General features: G+C 44.2%; 1 long non-coding RNA gene across 2 annotated transcripts in view; it reads right to left on the minus strand.

Moving 5' to 3' along the window:
* Positions 1–219: 219 nt before the first annotated feature.
* The window catches only part of LOC143840067 (uncharacterized), a 139,746-nt gene continuing 114,565 nt past the window's right edge, over positions 220–25,400 (minus strand). The window contains exons 2-3 of one of the 2 annotated variants that reach the window (XR_013231997.1): positions 2,515–2,596; positions 220–372 (exon numbers count right to left, since the gene is read on the minus strand). This is a non-coding gene — a long non-coding RNA (uncharacterized LOC143840067). The remainder of the gene's footprint in view (positions 373–2,514; positions 2,597–25,400) is intronic. The other variant, XR_013231998.1, reaches the window with a different exon arrangement.

Here is a 25,400-nt window from a genome sequence, read left to right on the forward strand (position 1 = left end):
ATATGTTTTAAGCTAATCAAAAGAACCATGAGTGGACACAATGTATTATTTTTCTTATTTAAATATGAACAAATGAACTAATTTTCCTGGGTGACAAAAGTGTGTATGTGTTTAAGGATTTAAGTCAGTAAATTGGCCTTGATGAAAAGTTAAATATCATACACAGGACCTTATTCCCAAAGTCATTCAAGCTCTGCCCTTTTTTGTAGTTGCTGTGATCATTAAAACAAAACAATCAACATAGAAGGTCTCATTGAATGCTTAGGACTGCAATTAAGTTTATGTACCTAGGTCTCCAAAATGCATACAGAGTTCAACTGGATGAAACAGAGCAGCCACATTGTTTAGGATTTGTAGATTATCCATTTTTCCCTGGGGAAGAAGAAAATTAAAAAGAAATAATCGTTTTGGGTATCTCACCGGAGGTCTCAGAACAACATACCTAGGTTATATTTGATTTTACTTTTAAATCAATGGAGTCGATTTTATTCTGGAGTAGATTTTACTCAGCAGGTGCAGAGAATGTATTTTTGGCTCCAAATTACCTTGGTTTATTTCTCTTGTGCATATGATATAATAATGAAGGTTTAGTTGCCATGGGAAGCTGTTTTAACATGCACATAGTGGAAGAATGCTGCAGTCCTTGATCTTTATTTTTTTATTACATTCACAGAGATTCCTACAATGGATTCTGTATATCTCTTTTGGTGTGCAAATCCAACAGCAGTGGTTGATAGGGGCCAGATCTGACTGAAATATGTTTAAATCTACAACTTCTGCTCCTAATCATGGCAGATATGGAAGTGCCATACCCAATAGCACAGTTTGAGCCAGTTGTTGATTCCCATCCCAGCAGTCCTGTACTTATTCTGCCCCCTTAACTCTTTCAACATTAGTTAGTGAAAATCATCAAGAACTTTACACAGCAGATTGATAAGTGTGAGAAATGCACAGAGTTTCAAAAGGTAGCAATAAGATTTTTCTAATAGTAAGGGCTTAAAGGAAAAGTTAATTCTGTTTCAAACCCAAAGCATGAGAGCAGCCATTAACAGGGAAAACAAGAGGGGGACCAATGAAGATTCACAAGAGATGGGAAATCACTTTCTCATCCCCAGCACAAGCTCCAATTTTCTTTCCTTCCTCTCCTGACTGCCCCACCCCTTCCTGGTTCCATTTCCACTTCTCCTCACTGCTGTTCCAGTTGCAGGATCTAGTTCTTTCCTCCATAACATACACCTTATTTTCACCCTCATTGTAGTAGCCACCAATGCCATAACAAGTGGCATTAGGGTAACTACAGTAACCCAACGTGTTGCCTGAACTCCAAGTTTTTGCAATGTCTGCCACTTAGTCTTAGCCTAACCTACCCCTGAAAACTATTATGAAGAGAAAACTAAGGAGAAGAGAACCAAGGTGGGCAGGAAAGGTAAGATAATAGATATAATAGATAATAGACAAAAGTAGTATATTTTTGTCACAAGTCAGCAGACTTTAATTCAGTGCAGCAAAGCATTTACTTTATGGCCTTGCTGAACAGTTGTTCTCTCTGTTCTTAGTAGTGTTTTTTATCTCAGTGGTTCTCTGGCTTCCCTAGGGCAGAGTCTGCACTTACTTTGTTTATTTCATTGTCAATCTTGTTGAATCCAGATCGATTTGAACTCAGGTCTTCCTTCCCCCCCCCCCATTGAAACAGGAAAGTGTTCTGCACGTGGTTAGGGTAGTTCAGAAGGGGGGGGAGCCAAGCCTCTTTCTTTCCTTTCTTGAAAGGTGGGGGGAGAGGGGCCAAGCAGGGAGCCTCTTTCTTTTCTTGGAGGGGGGGAGAGGATTGAAAAAGGCAGAGGAGGGAGAAAAAATCCAGGACCGTCAAAAGTTGAGATAAATTAGGGGCTTCTCCTTTAAGGCAAGCTTGTCACATGAGCAGGTGTGGCTTATCAGAGGTTCTCTACCACGGAGCTTGCTTTCCCAATCCGGATTTGAAAAATATTGAGGGTTAAAAGCACTCTAAGATATCGCACAATAAAGGTGGGGTCACTCCGGATCAATCCTTCTTGCTGCAGAAGGAAAATTTAAATCGCATTCTGTGTAGACGGCAGGGACTGAATTGACCTGGGATTGGAATACAAGCTCCGTGCAGTTTACACCTAGGTCTAAATCAGATAATCCAAACTTAACCAATGTTAACTGTCTAGTGCTGAGATGCATCGTCTCTAGATATATAAAAAGCACAGAGATTCATCTCCCTGCTAGGGATATGTGTGAACTCTTCTCCCCCCAATCTTATGATATTCAGAAGAAAAGAGAAACATGAGTACACTCATGCACTTGATTTTTGTGACTGCATTTTATTAAGTACAAAGCCTGGGAAAATTCTGTTCATTTAACATGCTTCATGGGACTGCTGTGAGGTTAATGAATGAATGATTGTACAAAGTTTTGTTTGTCATATAATGCAAAAGAAGCGATGGTTCTTCACATACATTTAATATATCTAATAATAATAATATTATATGTTACCTGAGGAACTATGTAAAAGAGAAGTTTTATTCCCTGGCTTCTGCAGACTGGTAATGAAGAAAAGAGTCTTCAATGTGTATATCTATGAGAAATCAAACACAGTTTTCAGGCTACCCTTGAAGGAACTGCACAGGAGAGTTAAAATTATTTGGATTTCAGACTGCTGCTGAAAAGTCCTTGGCTATTCAGTTGTAAACCAGTTTAACTCTGCAGCAAATAGAATTAAATGACCATCATGTATATGATTTTACTGAAATGGAAAAGTAAAAGAAGCCATCAGAGAAAGGCTAGTTTAAAATGGTATAAAAAGCTGCCATATTGGTTTGAGTCTACCCTCCTATTTCTAACTTTCTAATAAATACTGGCATTAGAAAAACAACAACCCAGACAAGAATGGAACAGATTACAGATAGATAGCAATACAGATTGCCTTTAATGGCATAAAATGGAACAGATTCTTTAAAAGTCTTAAATATTAGCAATTCACACCCATAGTGGCTTTTAAAAATATTAATTTTTAGAACTGTATAGTCTGATGCACAGTCTAGTCCATGTCTTTACATCCTGTCACTCAGAACAGATAAACACACACCATGTAGATCAAAGTCCAACACAAACATAAAACAGGAGAGGTCAAGGCATGTAACAACAAAGATGGATGTAGGACCAAGTACATTTAGTAAAGCATGGCCAGAGGCAGAACTTTCAAGACAGAAACCTAATGGCTGCTAGAAGGGCTGCCCTGGAGCCTTGTCTATAGGTAATATCATACTGTGATGTGCATAGGCCTGCTGAGGAAATTGTGAGCTGACTGTGCAATCCTAAAAATAGTTATACCCTTTTATATTGATGTCAATAGATTTAAGGTTGTAACTTTGTCTAGGATTACAGTGCAAAATAATCATGGAAGAGCCTTTGACATATTTTATTTGTTTGTTTGTTTATTTAGTAGAATTGTACCCCGCCACTCTCAGACAAGCTGGCTTGTGGTGGCTTACAGCATAGTAAAAACATTAAAAAACCTATAAAATGAAATCTAACAGATAAAATAGCAGAAAAGAGCAAGATGGCAATCACAAACTTATGCCCATTTTTCCTCATCTGTTCCCAGCTATGTCAATCAGATGTAAATCAGATATAAACTGTGGGCGATGGTAAGCCCCCTCCTCAGGGGGGGTCACAATTATACAAGGACAGGGAAGGACCCACTCTTATCGTCCTGTATTCAGCCCAGCCTCAACCAAAGGCCTGGCGGAAGAGCTGGGTTTGCAAGGTTTCCTATGTTCTCCTCCAACCCAGAAAACTGATATTGGTTCAGCTCATATCTGAGTATTGATACATGGCAGTGCAAATTCTCACTGTTTCTAATATATTTAAGTCTATATGAATTTCCAATATGATATAGTTTCATTATGAGGAACTTCTTGAAAAATAGGTGAAATTGGTGTTGTTTTGATATCTGCCATTGTTGGCTGTCCAGGAATTTCCATAGGGGGGAGGAGGGAAAGAAGTCATACAAATTTTCAAAGTGGATTAGAGAGCTAAGACTTTTTACTTTAAGCATAATTCACAGTTAATCTGAACACATTCTGCTTAATCCATCACCAAATGAATCCAAGAGTATAAAAGGCAGATGCCAATATTTTCATTCCAAACAGATGTAAAATCACCTCTCACTGTCTGGAAATCTTTAATATTAACTACTGGATTAAAGTCTATGTTGTGAGGTTTTGGCTACCAACAATCAGCATTACCTGGATATTTTTCCTAGATCGGATTCTACCACCTTTTCTGCTGTCAAAAGTGAGAGGAGGGTTCTCTCCTGACCTCAGAAAAAACTACCTTGGACTCTTGTGGGCAAGATCCAGAAAGGCTGGTGAATGCAATGAGGGTGGAAATTGGCAAAATCAAGTAGAATTGCATTTAGTATGCAACCTCCCAAATTTATGAACTTGTAAGTACAATGTTCTAGTAAGCATCCAGTGATAATCAGCTTCAGGATAATTTCACAACGAGTGAACACTTTCAGTTTAACTTTTCCCATTGTATTGCTTCCTTCTGTTGTTCCCCATTTTGTTGTTAAAATGTACATGTGCTTGCTAATCTATATTGTTCTGAGTGCCCTACTTCTTGAAGCAATAAGAGGTTCTGAGGCAGCACTTATTTGGACATACACTTTGAAAGAAAGAGCAATGAGGATTACAGTGTTTTTGAATCCTGAAGGCAAGAGACATTCAGAGTTGGTTTGCCATTGCCTGCCTCCACATCATGACTCTGGACTTCCTTGGATTAGCCAGCGCCAATCCTGGTTAGTTTCTGAGATCTGATGAGATTGGGCTTGCCTGGATTTATCCAGGTAAGGGTAATTTGCTTAGTTTACAAATAACGCCAGCTGCCCCTGTGCAACAGCCGCGCACAAGCAACATGGGGCCAGAAGCTCTGGGAATGCTTCAAAGCGGTGTAAGCAGTGGTGAAGCGGGGGGGGGGGAATCGGGGGCATGGGGCCTCCACTGCACAATGATGGGGAGCAGTATGCTGGTCTCCCATCATTGTGGGGGTTGGGAGATGCCCCTTTCAGCTCCGTGGAGCCGCGGAGCTGGCAGGGGTGAGAGGCGTCCCTGCAGGGACACTGTAGGTCAAAGGAGAAGCTGGGCCCAAAGGCCCAGCTCCTCCAGTTATGCATAGGACTAGCCCAACCTGGCCCTTGCCTGTGCCCTCAGGAGACCCAGGAACGCAGAAAAATCTGTTTCCTTAACGTGGGTCTTCCGAGAGCCTGGGCTCAGCGGTGCCCAGGATGGTGGCGACGTTGAGCATAATCGGGGGTTTTCCCTGAAGTCCTGTTACCACCAGCTTGGGTCATTGAGTTGCAAGCATATACAGTACAAATACACTTGATGTACAAAAGCTAAAATAGAAAAAAAGATTCCAAAACATGGAAGTTAATACAATCTTAAAACCGCCCGTGGCGCCGCCCGCGGCGCCACGGACTAAATAAAGCAGTAAGCAGTGGTGGGGAGGAGTTAGGGTGGGCTCTGTCCGGGATAAAAACTCGAAGGAGCGAATCAGGAGCCGCAAAGCGGCTCCTGATTCGCTCCTCCGAGTGTCAATCCTGGATGGCCACCATTGCCTCCAGCCGCCGCCAAGGGAGCACCCGCCAGCCGCGCATAGTGCGGCTGTCGGGTGCTCGCTGCCTGGCGGCCTGACGCCTCCCGATGCGTCAGGCCACCGGCAAGGGAGCTCCCAGCAGCCATGCTATGCGCGGCTGCCGGGGGCTCCCTGACCGGCGGGCTGACGCGGCGAGAGGCCTGCCGGCCAACGGATACCCAGGACCTTCCCTCACCTTCATGACGGTCGCGCTGGCCCCAGCAGCCCCAGCAGAACACCAGGAGAAGAAAAATGGAGCCGCAGGGACCGGCAGAAGCGGCGCCTCCTTGGCCGCCATTGCCTCCAGCCGCCAGCAAGGGAGCACCCGCCAGCCGCGCATAGAGCGGCTGCCGGGTGCTCCCTGCCCGGCGGCCTGACGCCTCCCGATGCGTCAGGCCACCGTCAAGGAAGCTCCCGGCAGGCGCGCGGACTCTGCTTGGACTCTGTTGGGTCAGGTAGGCCGCGGCGATGGGGGGGGCCCCGCAGAGCTCATGGCTAGCGCTAATAGAAATAGAAAATGACACGAACAGATGCCCGCTTTGCATTTCCTGATGATTTCACGGTTACACGAGTCGTCTCCCCTCCCCATCCAGTTAAAGCACCACATGCACAGGCGCCAAGCAAGCCGACCGTCTTCCCGATTTCGAGGGCTATCCCCCGCGTGAACTACCAAAGAGGAGCTTCCTCCTTTCCCCCGGTGAGCTTCACCTCGCCCGCTTACCTGTCGTCGTTCTGCAAGCCCTGATTGCCCAGCAACAAATCTCGGAACCTGTACCTGGGAGGAAGTGGGGGGACCTCGCTCTCCACATCCACCATCCTGCCCAGGAAAGGAACAGCAACAATCACGAGGAGGCAAGGCAGCGGCGCCACTGTCAGGGCAGCGTCTCGAACGCAGACAGCCCAGCGAGGGGAAGGCAGAGTCCACCGGGCGATCGCATTCCCCTCAAGGCTGCCACGCAAAACCGCCGCTCCGCCTGGCAAAAGTTCGCGCTCCCTTCCGACCCGGCTCGCAACAGGAGGCATGGCGTGCTCACGCTCCCACACGCGCGCCCCCCGCAGCTAGCCGTCCAGCGCTTCTCGGTGTACACGCAGCGCCCTCAGCCCGCCGGCCTCTGCAACAAAGGGCTGCCCGCTCCGATTCGTCTCACCCTGCCCCAGCCATGCTAATACTGTTTGGAGCTACCGCTGGCAGCTCAGCCAATCAGGGGGGCCCGTCAGGAAGCTACGACGCTGACGTCGATGGAAACCTCACCTTGGCAACGAATGGCGTTTGCCTGATTAGCAAGAACCAATGAGGAGACGCCAAGAAGCCGCCGGAGACGCCGAGGAGCAGCTGTCTGGAGCCTCGGAGCTGCCGCCGAGGAGCCGCCGCAGCCCAGCGCGCCGCATGGCTGCAGAAGACAACAAACCTTCAATGAGCCACCGAAAGAAAAAAAAAAACCTCCAACAAGCGCCGTGGAGCCGCCTCAGGAGTCGCCGAGGAGTACCCGTGAAGAGCCGCGGAGCCGCCGGCAGCCTCCTCTTACAGGTAGCCTTCCGCCCCTCGCCTGCCCCTCGCTCTCTCCCCGCCTGCTAGCGCCCATTGTATTCTTTATACAATGGGCTTTTTTTACTAGTTTCAAATTAAAATATAATACGGCTAGTAACAATATCTTTGCTCTGGATTCACCCAGGTCTTCCTTATATTCATTGCCCTCCATGCAAATTAACCATGACAGAGGTTAGTTCAATATTTTTATCTGACAGCGTTATTTTATATGTCTCAGGATTAAGCGTAATTTGTGGAAAATATGTTCTCTTCTAATTTGAATCAGTTGGCATTCAAGCAAAACATGTTCTGATGTTTCAATGCTCCCATCATTACAGATATGTAATTGCTTGTGCATAGCTGTTTTTAAAAATAAGCCTTCCTTGAAAGCAGATGGAAGTATATTATAACGAAATAGCATAAATGTTCTTCTATGTTCAGGAATGTCTACACTAGATAGGTAAGATAATGACTTCTGATTATTGTGGAGGTAACAGAGGGTTGGACTAGATGGGTCTGTCTCTATGATTCTATAAAGAGGAAAGAGGCATGGCCTTTTCTCTATACATGGGTACTTAGCTCATCCTTCTAAAAGGCAGAAAGGAAAAAAACAGTGGTTCTACTAAATGGGCTTGTGACCCACTTAAAGGTCCCAACTAAGGATGAGCATGAACTGGAAAAAAATGACTTAGTTCATGGTTCGTGGCATGCCCCATTTTCGAACCACAAACTGTCACGAACTGTTTGATGTAAAATGAACCTGTTCATGTTGCGGAAGAATATGCCCCAGGCATGCTAGAGATACCAACTTCACAGGGGATCTCTGGATGATTCACGTCTACCTATAATTTGTTGGACTGGACTTCAATTGTCTTCATTACATCTCCCACAAAGAAGGTGCCTCCAGAAAAGTGCTTTTTGGAGAAATTAGAGGTGCAGGTTTAGGAGTGTATAGAATGGACTCTCGGCAATTTAGAGGCATTAATTATGCAGAGACCTCCCACTGATGCTACTTTACATGCCTGACGAGTTATGTACAGATAGAAGTTCAGGGGTCTGAGTTATGGCCCTCCACAGAAGATGCCTCCCAGAAAAATGTCATGTGCAGGTTTAAAAGTTTACAGAATGCAAGCTACATACACCAAAGGCACAATGGGACCTCAACCTGCTGCCTGATTCTCTACAACCTTTCCAAGATTATATTTATGGCCAGATTATATTTACAGGGTCCCAGCTATGCACCCCCCCCCCAAAGGTATTCCTGAAAGATGCTCTGGAAAAGATAACTGCATTTACAGGAATCTGTGGAATGGCTCAAGAACAAGCCAGTGACACCAAATTCACAGGGAAACTTCACTTGGGCAGAACCCCCCCCCCCCCTATTCAGAACAAGGCAAGCAGGCCCACACACTTGCATGCCCCCCCAAGTTTTCAAAGGCAGATTATGAATGAAAGGCAGACATCCCCAGAATTCCAACAATGTCTCCCCAAAGTAACCCCATAGCAGCTTGGCAGGCATCCTAGCAACACCATAGGAGCAAGAGAGTTCATACAACTCTCACTTTGTAATGCAGAAATCATATTTAGCAGCACTGGGAGCAATCCTGAAAGGACTGCTGCTGGGCAGTTTCCATTCACTCCAGTGGGATTCTCCACACAGAACCCATTGATGTAGTTGTGAGCTCCTGCATTGTGCAGGGGGTTGGACTAGATGACCCTGGAGGTCCCTTCCAACTCTATGATTCTGTGAAGTGAATGGGAGTAGCATGCTTATTACTCGGTTTTGTGTCCTTGTCAGTTGATTTTGTGTCCTTGTCAGTTGTAGAATAAAGGAAATAATTCAGCTGGCGGTTTGACAAAATTGCTTCTGTTTGTTTAGAAATAATAATATGTTAATATGTTGCAATATAAATACTAGATATTTTTTCTCAGGGGGAATCAGAGTTTTCCATTTTAAGTGATTAATGATGCAAACAGCCTTGCATAATAAAGAAGGGCAGTTAACAGTTTCTTGCCCAACCAAGTGTTTTATGGATTGAAGTGTTGATGTATGAAATAATGAATTCATGGACACTATTTCAAGTATTTTCCTAAGTAACAGATGTACTTCTAGAGTTGTCTCCATATTGGATATTAGGACTGACTGCTCTACAATCTCTCCAAATTAGGGGCATATCTGGGATCCCAGTTACAGTCAGCCCCAAAGTCTCCCACATTTATATCCTCCCACCCCTCCTGAATGTGAACACCTCTGTGTGCCTTGAGGGCAAAAGTGGTATTCTCATTATGGGGGGGGGGGGGAGAGAAGTCCTCCATGTACCGTATACCATAGGCCCTCATCCCCAGGCACTAGACTCATCCTGCCAGGGCATCACCAGGGTTCTTCAAGTCTCCTTCCCCATATCTGTTCTTGGGGTTCTCCACAGAGGCAAAAGAGTTGTTAGCGCTGCTCAGAGTCACTAGGAGTTGCTAATACTCTTTGGAGAGGAGGACTCTCTGACAGAAGGGATTTAGAGCAGGGGTAGTCAGCCTGTGGTCCTCCAGATGTTTGTGGACTACAATTCCCATGAGCCCCTGCCAACGTTTGCTGGCAGGGGCTCATGGGAATTGTAGTCCATGAACATCTGGAGGACCACAGGCTGACTACCCCTGATTTAGAGGATGTGTGTGTATGGGGAGAAGCATCCTCCTCTTCCACATTGTAATTGTCTGTTGCTGCTCCTGACTCGAGTACACTCCTCTGTAGCTCCCAGAAAACTGTTGTGCCTCCCAGAGGGGTGCAACTCCCCCCAACACTTGTTCCCCTCTGTTCTCCACAGGCACCTGCAAAGAGTGCACCCAACCATTTTTATGATGGAGGAAAGAGTGGCTGTGGGAGGAAGAAGAGGTCCACTCCCTCTCAGCAGGGGGAAGTGAAAGGGCCCCTCCAAGAAAGGCTCACAGCACTTGGGGCGTCATGGGGCAACAACAAAGTTTGCCACCATCCAAAGCTATGTGGAGGGCCCAGGAAGTAGTTACTCACCTTGTTTTTGGAAAAATTATTGTTGTGGATGGTCAACCCTTTTTTATGGAGAAAGTAGAGCACTAGGAAGAACCATACACTTCATTCCAGACCTCTATAACAAATGGCAGGATTGTCAGAGCATGAGATAGGGCCCAGGAGGGAGGAGTCCTGTCACTGGACAGTGATTCTACTCCATGTGCAGGAGAAGGAGGCACAAAATGTCACTGCCATGATATAGTGTAGCCTGAAGGAGTGGGTGTGTGGCTGCAACATTGTCTGTGGCTTTATGGTCATGAATGCTCGGCTGACTACTTCTTGAGCAGAATGAAGTCTGTCCATCTGCTGTATGAGATGTGTGTGTGTGTGTGTGGGGGGGGATGAAGAACTCTGCCTATGTGCAGCACAGGATGCCATTTCCTTCATGACCATCCTGCATGGTGAAGCTTGTCATCAGCTCCAATGACTGTTTGACCCTCTCCCAAAATTGTATGCCCTCACGTCCTTCCATATGGCCAGCTTGGGGCAAGTCATCCCTCAGTTCAAAGGTTAAATAGGGCACTGGCCTCTGCACTGTAGCCGACAGTTCTCCCACAAGTCAGGGCCATGGCAGAGAGGTTGCAGGTCATCATCACCACCTGATCTCATCTTCTGTACTGAAAGGGGAATACAAGCTGTTCCGTATCTGTGACCCCTGGACAAAAGGCAGCATTGCTCTCCTGCATGTACAGGTCTTGCAGTGGAAGTATGAGCTCTGCAAAGAAGTGGCCAGAGTGAATAGTTGTGGGAAGAGGCTAGGGAATAGAAGGAGGAGCTGCAGCCCAGCACCTCTGCCGCAAGGAGCCTAACCAGGGAGAAGCACACTGCTAGAGATCAGTAGTGAACTGAAAGGTCAGCAGTGGCAGGGATGCAAGGTGGAGGATTCAGCAGAGGTGATGATGAGCCCAATGACACCAATCGCTTGGACTACTGGTCATGCAAGACTGTCATCTAGCCCCAGTCTCTCTTGTGTGGCCATGAGCCCTGAGTCTAACTCACATCCCAAACCCAGCAGGGGACAGAAGTTCACAATCAGGAAGTTATATGAATCCTCAGCCAAGGCACTTAGTAGCTAAGCCCCACCACTATCTGTGAACAAAAGATGTGGGTTGAAGATCACTGTGCTATCTCACATCATAGTCCCAAGGTACTTCAGCACAGTCTCTCTCTGTTTCCCTCTCTGACTGATTCTATGCAGAGGTTTTTCTCTGCTTCAACAACTCTAATTGTGTGTGTGTGTGTGTCCCCCCAATCTTCCATTCCTGTGAGAACAGTCTGTTTTCTTCTGCTAAAACTCTGATTTTTCACACCTGAAAAAGAGGACTTTTCCAGTATGGCATTGGTGTAGTGATGGTTTTCCTGTGTCTGTAAGGGAAGGTATGCCTTGTGTTTGAATTAAAGGAAACAGCCCCTTTGCCTCCTTCTTTTGAATTTTCACAGTGAATTCTCCTGGTGTCATTGTTAACATAAATAAAACTGGATTTTTTTAATGAAAAGAGAGGGATTTGACATGCTTTAAAAATTAATTAATTAAAACTTTTATACCCTACCTTTCCTTGTGGTTCAAGGTAGCTTGCTATATTATTAGAGGAAGATAGAAGGCATTTTTCTCTGCTTTCTTGATTAACCTTTGAAAAAAATCCTGCAGCGTTCTCCCCACTTGCACTAAGAAGCTAATTAGCCTTCACGGTATAGATACCTGCAGGATACCTAGTACCTCCCAGCAATTGATGTTACCATACCAAGGTGAACCTTAAAGTGAAGCTCATTCCATAAGAGAGGAAAAAGCTCTGTGCCTGGTTCCCACTCACCTCACCTGCGAGGTAGGATCACAGAGGGTTAGGCTTGTGAGGTAGATTTTAACTGATGGGTTGGGCAATATGGGAGTAGGCAGTCTTTAAAGTATTCAAGCCATTATTTACTTATGTAATTTATACCATGCCTTTCTCCCCAATGGGAACTGGAAGAGGCTTACATCATTCTCCTCTCATCAATTCATTTTCACAACAATCCTGTGAGCTAGGTGTGATGAACAGCACTCAGAAAATAAGGCTTTAAGTGCTGAAACAACAGCAACTGTGAGGGTTAAAAATCCTCACTGGGCAGGCAAGGGCCAGAGTGACAGGCCACTCTAAGCCCTGTGATTGGCCAGCTGCACCTGGGTGGGAGAGAATTCAATTCAGTTTGAGACTTGTCTAACAGAAATCTGAGTATCTGATAAACTCCTTTGAAGAGAAATTACTGAGAGAGCAGAGTTTTCTATTGGCAGCTAATTTACACAGTGTCTGGGCAACTGTAGTTACTTGGCAGTGAGAATTTGGGTAGTCAGATGTTTACTCCCAAATTAGACCAAAATGGAAGGTTACTCCCTCTAAGAAAGAGAAGGAGAAACCTTACCTAGTTAGATATGGGAAATCAGGGCTGCATTTCCTAAGATATTTTTGTGAAGAGCGCTTCAGTTACCTCAGAAGGTAGTGGGAGACTGGTTCATCCAGGAAGGGAGAAAGTAGTGGTACAAGCTAATAGTATCTACTTTCTAGGAACCCGGGAGTTCATGGGAAGTCTATAGAAGACAAACATCAAGTGAAAATAAATGTAAAGAAACCTCTCAGTGCAAAAGAATTCTTACCATCAGAAAGAAAAGCCTAAGAACATCTGAAAAATCTGTAACTAAGAACTAGAAGTTTTGAATTAACTGATTTGTAAAAAAGTAATTGATTCCTCCATTCCAACTACCTTTCCCTCTTTGTATAATAAGATCTTAATTTGGTTATTATTAAAACAGCTCAGTGCCATTCTGACAAATGGTTTTTTCAAAAAGAAAAGACAGCTCTACACCTTCCTCAAAATGTTGTAGGCTGAGTAAAGCCAACCAGAACTAATAGTGACAGGGTGGACAGTAAGTTTCATTTATTAACAAAGGAAACCATGTTACAAAGGCTAACTCAGTATCTGAGGGAACAACATTTCATTTTGGAGAGAAAATTTACCTCACTGTAAGGTAGGGTGCAGAGGCAACTGTCATAATAGGTTAGACTGAAAGAGTGTGACTGGCCCAAGGTCACCCAGCAAGCTTCCATGTCATGCATGAGAATTCAATCCTGGATTTCCCAGATACTAGTCTAACACTCCTAGAAACTACACCATGCTTGTTTAAAGGTAAAAACCAGCACTTTGAATTGTGCCAAGAAACAAATGGGCAGCCAGTGATACATTCCCAGTATTCCACCCTCTCATAGACAAGCTGAATTTTCAAGACCATTTTCAAAGGCAGTCCCATGTGAAGCACATTACAGTAATTTAAACTGGATGTAATCAGAGCAGGGAGCACTGTGTGTTGTAGAGAAATGCTGTGCAAATGTATGGGACATTTAAAAAGTGTAATATTGTGCTATTCTTGAGTATCACTATGTATGGAGTAAAAATAAAAAGTGATGGTGGCATGACAACTGTGGAAGGGATGCTATCTGCACCTGCTGTGAAAAGGAAATCATGGCTAACAAGAGTGGGGAAAAAACTTGGATTACTATGTGCCATGTGGAATCTGTGTTGCAAATGTGAACTGAACAGTAATTGTACTCGCAACATGGGCATCACCGAAAAAACAAACAAATCTCACGTGAAATCATTTTCTGTCTCTTCCAGATTCTAAACTGTTTTTGCCATACAGAAACACTGAAGGGGTCACCCCCAACAAGCTCGGATACATGCTTGGATAGAGCGATTGACACTTCAAATTCAGCAAGCTACGGTTGTTAGAATATATATCTTTCCTTTGGGGCTCAGGCATCCATTTGACATGCCTGCCATCTTAGGTCAAACTGATGGGAGATACAGACTCCCAATAACCATAATCTATGTTTGCAAAAATGCATTACCCCATTGTCTCTAGATCAGGGGTAGTCAAACTACGGCCCTCCAGATGTCCATGGACTACAATTCCCAGAAGCCCCTGCCAGCAAATGCTGGCAGGGGCTTCTGGGAATTGTAATCCATGGACATCTGGAGGGCCTGCAGTTTGACTATCCCTGCTCTAGATAATGACATCAATTTGATGTTCTAAATGTAAAACAACAACAAAACAATCTCCTCCCCAACCCAGCTTGGTAGCTTCTAATTTGGCAAGCAGGGTTTGATTTCCTGCTCTTCCACATGTAGCCAGCTGGGTGACCTTGAGCTCTCCACAGCACTGATAAAGCTGTTCTGACCAAACAGTAATATCTGGGCTCTCTCAGCTTCACCTACCTCACATGGTGTCTGTTATGGGGAGAGGAAAGGGAAGGCAACTGTAAGCCGCTTTGAGACTCCTGGTAGAGAAAAGCAGCATAGAAGAACCAACTCTTCTTCTTCCAAACAAATAATATAAAGCCTCATATTTATCCTTTCACATATGTTTACTTCACGTATTGAAAGGAATGGTAACTGGAAAGAACTACAATAAGGTCTCTTTTGATTCGTTTATTTATGATGTCTAACAAGATTGGTTCAAGAACTCCTAGGAGATCTTTATTTTATACTTGAGTACAAGCAATGAGTGTATTGCAATGCCCCCAGGCTTTTATAGCATTAGAAATAAAGAAATAAAATATCAATTTTGTAAATTCAAATAAAGCCAAATTTGATTACAGAGCAACAAAATGTGTGGCAGCACAAGCATTTCAGAGTAAAATATCTGCTTTGGCACTCCTGAGGGGGTGCAGATTGTTAGAAATGTGGACCTAGCACAAAACCAGACCTGTTATCTTGGTTGGATCACCAAGGAAAACCATTCAGTCAGAAATGCTTGTTCAGACTTTAAAATGGTAAGTACAAGATAGGCAAGTTTAAACTATTTATTCACCAAAATATGAGCATATAGGTAGAAATGAAAAGCTTAAGAGGAAGCTTTCTCCTTCTCTGTTAGTGCGTGTTCTCACTTCAATTCCGTTCAAATCTTCAGGTTTTTTTCTTCAGCAACCTGAGCTGAAATTCCATGGCAACCATGGTAACGTCCTTGGCACGCAGAAGAGCAAAAACTCTCCAGTCATAATAGACATTCTGGTCAACAGCAAGGGATGAAAATGAAATAACTCGAAACTTGCTATGTTCTTCACAAGGCAGGAACTATCACATTCAAAGGTCACCAGGCCTTCACATCATATTATTTTTGACAAAGTGGTCAAATGAATGGACTGTGTCAAACCACAGGCATAGTTTTTAACTTGGATGGATACTGTTATTTTTCCTGGAGAGCATTTCTACTTGATAGGACTAGCTAGTTCATGCAGCCCTTTCCATGTAGAGTTGTGAACCTCTAGCCAGGACCTGGAGATCTCCCACAATTAAAACTGACTACAGAGGTCAGTTCCCCTGGAGAAAATGGTTGAGTTGTGGAGTGGTCCCTCTCCTTCTCAAACCTTGTGCTCAGGCTAAACCTGAATCTCTAGGAATGTTGCAGCCTGGAGCTGATAACTCTATTTCTGTATCAGTGCAGTTCCTTGTAGATAGCAGCACACACACACACATGAAATGGATAGTAAATTTATGTAAGAAGTTCAAAGTCTTCTTTTGGGGGGAGAGGGTTAAGTGTTTATAGATTGCACCTGTGCACATTGCTCCAGTACACAAAACGAGGCAATGAGGATAGGACTCCCCTGCTGTTTAAACACCTAGGAACCTGTGGAAATAAGCTTGTTCCTTGCTTTCCACATTAGTGTTGACTCACTACAGAAATGGTTGCACTGGGCCATATGGAAGAATCTGATGTAAGTCAGCCCTACCATTTGGGACTATTACGAATAACTCTATTGAAGACACATATTTGTCCATTTGTTACCCTACAATTTTTTTCAGCGTTATCAGTGAATCAGTGGAAATAAAGTAGAATACATAGCAGAGCTCTGTCACCTTGCTGAACCTTGCACATCTGGGGATCTTCTAGCAGGGTTGTTATAAGACTGGATCACCTGTGGAGTTAAGAATGAGACTATCCAGTGGTACCTGCTCTTAAGTTAAGAAAGAGAAATACCAACTGGGAGCTCTGGGATACCAGACTGATACAACTGGTATCCACCCTACACATGATAAGATAAGGGCAATACACCTAGACCAAAATGCAAGGAATATCTTCAGGCACTTCTGAGACACCTACATTTTTATCAGATTTTGTTAAAAAGGCCACTAGAAGAAGAAGAGTTGGTTCTTATATGCCACTTTTCTCTATCCAAAGGAGGCTCAAAGTGGCTTATAGTTGCCTTCCCTTTCCCATCCCCACAACAGACACCCTGTGAGGTGGGTGAGGCTGAGACAGCCCTGATATCACTGCTCGGTCAGAACAGTTTTATCAGTGTCGTGGCGAGCCCAAGGTCACCCAGCTGGCTGCATGTAGTACAGTGTAGAATCCTTATCACTACATCAAACTGCTCCTTGATGCTCCTTACCACTACACAAAACTGGCTCCATAGCAGAACCCCTTCATCAATGTTAGATACTCTATAGAAGTCGACTCACAGACATGAAGAAGCTTTTCTGGCCATAATGAAGTTGTTGACCTCTGACTCTGTATTAGCTCACTATGATCTATTATGCACGGGACAGAAAGGCCAGGCTGGCGGTGACAGGGCAGTGGGGCTAATCCCCGCATACACACAACATTGCTGCTGGCCGTGGCCCGAATCAGAGTCTCAGATGACCTGCAGCAAGGGAACACAGATTCTTCTGTGTTCCATGTTTTGCTGTGCTGGCCTGCATAGGTCCAGCTGGGGCAGTCCTGTGTGTAAGGGAAGAGTAGATGCATGCTCACGCCCTGAATAAATCTTCGTTGGTCTTAAAGGTGCTACTGGACTCTGATTTTATTGTGCTACTTCAGACCAACATGGCTACTCATTTGAATCAATTCAGATGGACTGTTGTGGCTCTTTAATGGAGTCTTCTAAGGTAGCGATCCCCAACCTGTGGGATGCGGACCACATGTGGTCCGTTGACTAATTGGAGGTGGGCCACGAAGGATGCCTTCTCCCCCCCGGCCCTTTACTTCATCCCTCCGGCCCTTTACAACACACTTCGGGTGTCATTGTCTCCCATCACTCCCAGATGGGACTATCTCCATTGATTTGTCATTGTCATGAGTTAAAATTTCCATGAAAATAAAATGTTCCTTATGTTCATTGGTGTGTCTGTATCTTATTTTAAAGGGTTGTTTAAACATTACCATAGTGTTCAGAGAGCGTTAAGGCAGTGGTTGAGAGTAGAGGAGTAAACTACCTCCCACACACACCGGGCCTCAGTAAAATTGTCAAGCATTGAGTGGTCCCCAGTGATAAAAAGGTTGGGGACCACTGTTCTAAGGAAATCAACCCACCAACACTTGGGCCAGAATTAATTGGAGGAGGCCAGGAAGTGGTGATCTTATTACTGAGTTACCCATGGAAGGGGCTTCTTCTGCTGAGACTGTATTTGAAACAAGTAAAAGCAGAAGACCACAGAGGAATTGAAAACATCTGGTCTGATGGCTGAATATTCTACCTAGGATGGAGGGATGAGGAGTGTTGTATACTGCTTCTTTAAGAGGCTATCCCAGGGCTCAGAACTTTTCTTCTCAATATCATTGCTAGCATTCTGCAGGAGTGCAGGGTAGGAATGCCCATCTCCAGGTGGGATGATCAAGCCAAGAAACAAAACACAGTTGAGGCTTATAAAGTCAGCTGTGATAAGAGTAACTGCTTGTTCAACACAATGGCCAAAAACCACACCGGTTGAATTGGTTTTTCAATAGACTTCCTCAATAACCAGTATTTGTATTAAATTTATAACATATAACAACACCGCCGCGGACTAAATAAAGCAGTAAGGGGTTCTTGGGCGGGATGTGTCCAGGATGAGGAAGGGTCCGGATTGGACCCTTCCTCCGGACAGACAATCGGAGTCCCTCCGATTCCAAGCCCCGAGCAAATGTGAGCCGTGCGCAGCGCGGCTCGCAGTTGCTCCTTTGCCGGCAGCCTGACGCCGTGAGAGGCGCGAAGCGCCTCTCACCGCATCAGGCCACCGCCTGAGGGAGCCCCCGGCAGTCATGCAGAGCGCGGCTGCCGGGGGCTCCCTACCCACCTCCTGAGTCGCCGCCGGATGCGCCGCCGCCATGGGACATCGCCCCCTCGTCCCGCCCAGCCACCACCGCCCACCGGAGGACGCCTCGGGACCGTCGCCACCAGCGACACACTTCAGGAGCCCCCAGCGGCGGTGCCGCCGCCCTCCACCACGGCCTGCCAGCCTACCGCACTCCAGGTAGGCGGCGAGCCCCCGGCCCCACAGCACAAACCCGGCCTTGCCAAGCCAGCCCGCAGAGGCCCGCCGCCCTCATGGCGTGCCCTCCTAGCGCCCACTGCATTTTGACTGCAGTGGGATGTTTTACTAGTAAATATATATATATCAGATATATAAACCAACCAAACAAATTACATTCTGGTATTACATTTAGAGGCAGCATTCTATAAAAAGCTATACAAACTCAGTTTCACTAAAAAAATATATCATGCATGCCAAATAATGATTCCAGTCAAAAGTAAAACAAAAAAGCCTTATAAATTGTATATTGTACAAAGAGAGACTTACCCAAAAATAATAAAGAGAAATTTCAAAGTAAGATACAAATATTTAGTACAAAGTATCTTTTAGGGGGACTTGGCCTAGTAACAGAGCATCATCTATGAGTTGACTTTCGACCTACTCAAATTGCCAGAACTGGTCATGGATTGATAGCGTAGTATATCCAAAATGTAAAGGAGAAATAGTAAAAATCACAGATAAACCCCACTTTATAAAACTACTGAGTAATCCAATGTGGCATTCAAACCTCCAGGAGTTTGAGTTCCTAAATGGTATACATAAAAAGTTTTCATTGCATGTCTACATTCTGAAAATCCTTGGTACTATCTGTTGTAAGGCAAAAATCTAGGGATCCCCTGGTATTATGACATATCTTCAGACAACAGAAATAAGTTTCTCTTGGAAAAAAATTGATGATTTAAAGGGTGGATTCTATGGTGTTACCCTGAGGTTCCTGTCCTCCTCAGATTTTTCAGCGGTTACTCAGTCTGAATCTGGCAATCCTACCCTCCCATCCCCCATCAGTGGCTAGGAGAGACATAGCAACTCTAGCACAGGGCCAACTAAGAATCTGACGAACCAGGCCAGGAGAACCATAGCCTAGAGCTCTAGAAACAGCTTAGTTAAGTCTTTTTATTCCTTATTCCAATAGCCAAGTTACCTGCCCAAAGCTAGTTAATGAAGATGCCTTCAACTAAATAGCACTGTGTGTATGCTGTTTGCTCCACTACTCAAAATATATATACTGTTCAAAATTCACTGAATACATCTTTTGTTTCCCTTGGGTCTTTTTTGCCTCCTTTCTGCTTATACACGTTTAGATCTTGAAGGTCCTTCTACAGTTGTAAATTAGGGTGTTTTTTAAAAATCTTATTGTTACTCTGAAATTGGTTTAGTTCTTGGTTTATAATGCCTGTGACTCCATTGTCTGCATGTGCCATGGTGATATGTAAAAAAAAAATCATTTGGGGAGGATGACAGGTGCTAATTTAATGAAAACTTCTTAAGTGTAGGTGTCCAAAGGCTATATTGGTCAGATGTGTTGCTAATTGATCCAGCAAGGACAAAGAAGAAGAAGAAGAAGAAGAAGAAGAAGAAGAGTTGGTTCTTATATGCTGCTTTTCTCTACCTGAAGGAGGCTCAAAGCCTCCCTATGAGACACGCTATAGACACCCTATGAGATGGGTGAGGCTGAGGCCCATTATGCACGGCCGCCAAAACAGCGATTTCGGGTCACATGGAAAACGCGGAGGGGGAAGAAGCGAAGCAAACCGCTTATGCATGGGACAGGACGTGACGGCGGCAAAACCCAGAGTAACCGATTATGCATGCAGCGATCCTGGCGCCGCTTCTGGTTGCGCCCTGGTCACCTGGAAGCTGCGCTTTCTTCCACGTTTCGGAACGCGGCTTTTTCGGCGGCACACACCGAATCTGCGGCCAGTTGCAGCTAGCACCGTGTGTTATCGGTGATTTTAGTCGCTGCCATTCCACCCCGAATGTGTGCTATTCCCCCCGTGCATAATGGGCCTGAGAGAGCCCTGATATTCCTGCTCGGTCAGAACAGCTTTATCAGAGCCATGGCGAGCCCAAGGTCACCCAGCTGGCTGCATGTGGGGGAGTGCAGAATCAAACCCGGCATGCCAGATTAGAAGTCCGCACTCCTAATCACTACACCAAAGTGGCAAAGAAGGCTGGTATATATTAAGGTGAACCAGCTCAGGATGAAACACCAATGGCATGGCTAGAAAATTTATAAAATAAATCTTTATTCTTATAACCCACCCTTCCTCAGGGTGGGCAACAACACAAAATAAACATAAAATATAAAATCATATAATGTAACAGCAAAACCTTTTTATAATTCAACTTGTCCCCAACTAGTCTCAAATTCTAAATTGGAGGAGTGACTATATTTTTGATGCTATTCATAGCATCCTATTTGTGTTTTAAAGTCACTCACAATGAAAACAGTTACCAAATAATAACAACAACTTGGGTTCTGCTCCTTTGTGCTTTAATCCAGGCATTTGCAACCCCTCCCAAGACAGCATTTTTATCTTTGCAGAATTGTCTTGGGCTGCACTGGCGGGTCTGGTTTGAACCCTCCCCACCGGATTACAGCCATTCCAGTAGTCCTTTTCATTTCTCAACCTTTGGAACAGCTCATTGGTGGACGGGTAAAGCTTTAAGTTTAAATGGCTGACAGCCATTTCAGCCAATAATTTGGCTTTTATTCGGGCCAGCTACACCAGTAGCTGAAGTAGATTAGAGAATCTGCCCTTGGCTTTGAAATAAAATAAAATAAAAAAATACTAGTAAGGTATTTTTCAAGGTTCGACTGAAATGAATGCTCATGCCTATTTCAATCTTCCCATAATTTAAGGAGCAGGTGACTTTGTAAAAAAATGTCTTGCTAAGCAGTACATTTATGGGATTCCTGGACCAGTTTCCAAACAGAAAAATCATATCTGCAGAAAGAATTTTGATTGAAACAGACTGCATTTTTTCATTGATGCTGACCTGCTGATGTTATTGATTGGGAACAACAGATTTGGAATGAAGTATTCAAAGGCACAGGAAAACTAAATCCATATACTGGGCAAATAGTCTGCAGATCCAAATGGGATAAAAAAAATATTCAGCTTCAAGCAGTTTGAGGGAACTCTGGTGCAGTGCTTGACGCTTTGGAGAGAAAGCAGCAGTATCAGTAGGTGTTTGGAAGCAAGTGTCAGAGAATTTTGGCAATGCTACAAGAAGCCTGCAACTTTCCTTCAGTTCCGCAGATAATGCGTCATATAGGCAGTGTAGCAGTGCGTGAAGACAGCAAGCAAAGCTCAGTTTTCAAATGCTTACATCTGGAGAAAAATCTTGTTTGAGATGTTTGTGTGTGTGTGCATGAGAGAGGGGAGAGAAACTGAATATTCTTGTGGCAAGATGCTATGGCATCTCCAGCTATTAATTGGTTGGTATAGTTCTGCACTGCAGTTAGCGTTTCCCCCATCCTCTTCAAAATATTTATTGTACTTGTGGTGTGCGAATGGGTAGGACGGAGTGTGTAATATTTTCTTTGGCAACTCAGTCAGCTAAACACCCACACAAAAATAGGAAGCGTTGGACTGATATTATCCTGCTGTATAAGATGATGCTTTAGAATTTACTGCAATGGGGCTGTGCATTTAAATGAAATGTACATTTAAATGAAATGTATGGGTTTCATGCAAAATGTACATTTAGAGCTCTGTGCTTTACCATAATACCCACACACTTTTGTAACCTGGACCGCTGGTGCTTGTATTGCTCGTGACATAATTATGCATATGGTCCAAGGTGGGTGGACAGGATAGAACATATGCAAATTTGTTATAGAATTTATGCAAATATACAGGTCTAATTTATGATGGTGCAAAGGCCAAAGTTTCACTAGGATGGTGAGGTGTTTGCAGAGCAGGACTTTCCTGCTTTCCCTTCCCGCTGCAGTCCATTGAGCCCTTGGAAGTTTTGTTCCTGGAAGTCAACGTCAGAAGCAAAGTAGGGACTTGCAGTGGAGGAAGAAATCACTGTTCCCTCTCTCAGAAATGCTATTTAATCTGGGAACTGCATGACTGGATATGTGCCTTTGGTCCACATAGGTAATGCAACATTTCTCCCTCAAATTCCTTTCATTGTCTCTAACAACTCAGAATATTTTATAGATTGCAACGTTTATCCACTCTGCTGGTGTGCATGACACTTTACAGAAGAATAAGAAATGCAAAAACCTGAGTAATTTATAGGTCAATCCTAAGCAGAATTACTCCCATTTATGCCAATTTAAAGTAATGGGTTTAACTGGGAGTAAACTTTGCATAGAATTGCATTGTTAGTGTTAGGCTTCTTCCTTACCCATTCCTACTGTAGTATAGGAAGCAGATTAATCACACTGGCAGAGCTGCCAAACCCATCCAAGTTCTCTGATACAACTCGAAATTCTCATCCAGAGTTGTCGGTCAGGACTAACAAGGCAATGCTTTAGTATGATTTTATAGCACTCGATTTGTGTACCAGTGGCAGCCAATGATCTGGACTGGAGCATAAATAGGAATGGGATAGATGATATGATAACTCTTGTACTTGAAGAGTTATCCTCAACTGGCCAATGTAAGTATTTCCTTACCACAGATTCTTCTTACCATCCCAGCACACATTTCCTAGATTAAATAACATTTCTGGGTTTAGAATAGCTGAATTAGAAGCATTTTGACATATGGTTTTCCTAGACACCTGCATCAAGATGATGATGCAGAGTTGACCACAGCATTATCATAAAATCAGCTCCCCCCCCCACTTTCTATAAGGTAATGGCCAGTTGAGGGATTGAAATGGATGCTGCTTGGCTAAATTGTCAGTTTGCTAGAGAGTAAAAAAAACAAAACAATGGGAAGGACACCTTTAACAAGGTGCTGGCATGAAACATCAAGGTCCTCACCTTTTTCCTTGTAATTTTAAAGATCACCACGCTTGCCAACAGACACAGCATTTGAACTTTTGCCAATGGAGTCCATGACATGTATGCAAACAGATGGAAACAACAGATGTAAGAAGTCTACAAGTTGGTATCAAAATGATCTCCAACAGCTGCTCATGAGGAAAGCATAGTTCTAATCATGAAATGAACAGTGCTTGGCCTTGCCTATGGGGCAGAATGCTGGTCTATAACCTTTCAGAGACAAAAATTGCTCACAAATAGTTACCCTGCATGGTACTGCAGTGGAAAGAGAATAATCCCATGCCCAAGAACAAGCAGAAGTTGGCTATACATGCATGTATTCTTGGGAAAGTTACACTTCCTACGTTAGCTGAGGTCCAACTTTCTTTGAAAGACACTATTAATAACTTAGAATTTTTAAAGGTCCCAAACTGTGATTAGAAAAACAAGTTGTTAAGGATATATCTTTTTTATAAATAAAGGTTTTCTGAATCCAAATGTATTTTTTTAGCTACACTTAACTTAAAAGCTTTCCCCTTATCAGATCTGGCCTTGTGAACTACTACACTACAGTAACCTCAAATCTCTACTGCTGTAATGTGTTTTATTTGGAGCTTGAAGACTACTTGAAAATTTGCCATTAGTATAGAATGCAACAGCACCTTTGCTATCAGGGGCTAGCTATAGGGGAGCAAATTACTCTTACTCTAAAATGTATTCATTAATTATCAACTTGTTTCTGGGTCCAATTCAAGGTGCTGGTGCTTTCCTTTAAAGCTTTTCATGATCTAGTAAGAAGAGTTGGTTTTTATACCCTGCTTATCTCTACCCTAAGGTGTCCCAAAGCAGCTAATGATCACCTCCCCTTTGTCAACCCACAACAATCACCTTGTGAGGTAGGTGGGCCTGAGAGAATTCTGAGGGAACTGTGACTGGCCCAAGGAACACACAGACATTGCAATCATTGCTGCTCTTTATTGGTGAAGACACAGGATACAAGTAGCACCAAGACTTCACTGGAAAAAAACCCTCCCCCAAACCCCACAATATATACAGTAATAGAACAATGGATCTACCCAAGGCCATGGGTGATGGGACACACTAGGTTTGAACTGATTGGATGCCTAGAGTAGCGATCCCCAACTTGTGGGCTGCGGACCACATGTAGTCCGTCGACTAATTGGAGGTGGGCCGCGAAGGACGCCTCCCCCACCGGCCCTTTACTTCATCCCCCCCCCCCGGCCCTTTACAACACACTTCAGGTGTCATTGTCTCCCATCACTCCCAGATGGGACTATCTCATTGCAGAGAAACAAGCTCAGAGTTCCCATTGATTTGTCATTGTCATGAGTTAAAATTTCCATGAAAATAAAATGTTCTTTATGTTCATTGTTGTGTCTGTATCTTATTTTAAAGGGATGTTTAAACATTACCATAGCTATCAGAGAGCATTAGGGCAGTGGTTGAGAGTAGAGGAGTAAACTACCCCCCCCCCATCGGGCCTCAGTAAAATTGTCAAGCATTGAGTGGTCCCCGGTGATAAAAAGGTTGGGGACCACTGGCCTAGAGGATCCTGCTGTGAGCTGATCAAGCAGGCTGCAGCTAACCTGTTTGAATCTACTGGCTTCTGTAAATACTGAGGAGGGCCCCAACTCTGATGGCATTTCAGAGGGACTGCAAAACTGAGCTCTTTAGAAGGGCTGTTGGATGAGGTGCCAAGAAAAACTGGCGTTAGATGCTAGATTTCACATATCAATCAGTGTTAACCTACCATTCCCTATCAGTAGGCTTCCAATGGTAATAAACTGTCAAACTGTAACCTTAGAACTGTAAAATGGAATACAATCTCTTCCCAGCCACTGAGTCTGCCAGCTTCCTGCCCCGCCTTAGCCAGTGTGGCTATGGAACATATGTTTGCCAACGTAATGTGCAGTTGTCTGCTTATTGCTCTTCTGGATTATCTATTCTGCTCCTGGGTCACAAGTGGTTTTTTAAGCTTCCCTAGTAAGTGGATGAACTGATTTGAATGAGTCAGGGGAGCCCTATCTAACTGGAAACATTCAGACTCTCTAAGAGCTGAGTTTGAACAGCACTGAAATAGAATTCTCACATGGTAAAAGAAGCCTTCT

The sequence above is a fragment of the Paroedura picta genome, chromosome 6, assembly GCF_049243985.1.
Source record: "Paroedura picta isolate Pp20150507F chromosome 6, Ppicta_v3.0, whole genome shotgun sequence".
NCBI lineage: Eukaryota > Metazoa > Chordata > Lepidosauria > Squamata > Gekkonidae > Paroedura > Paroedura picta.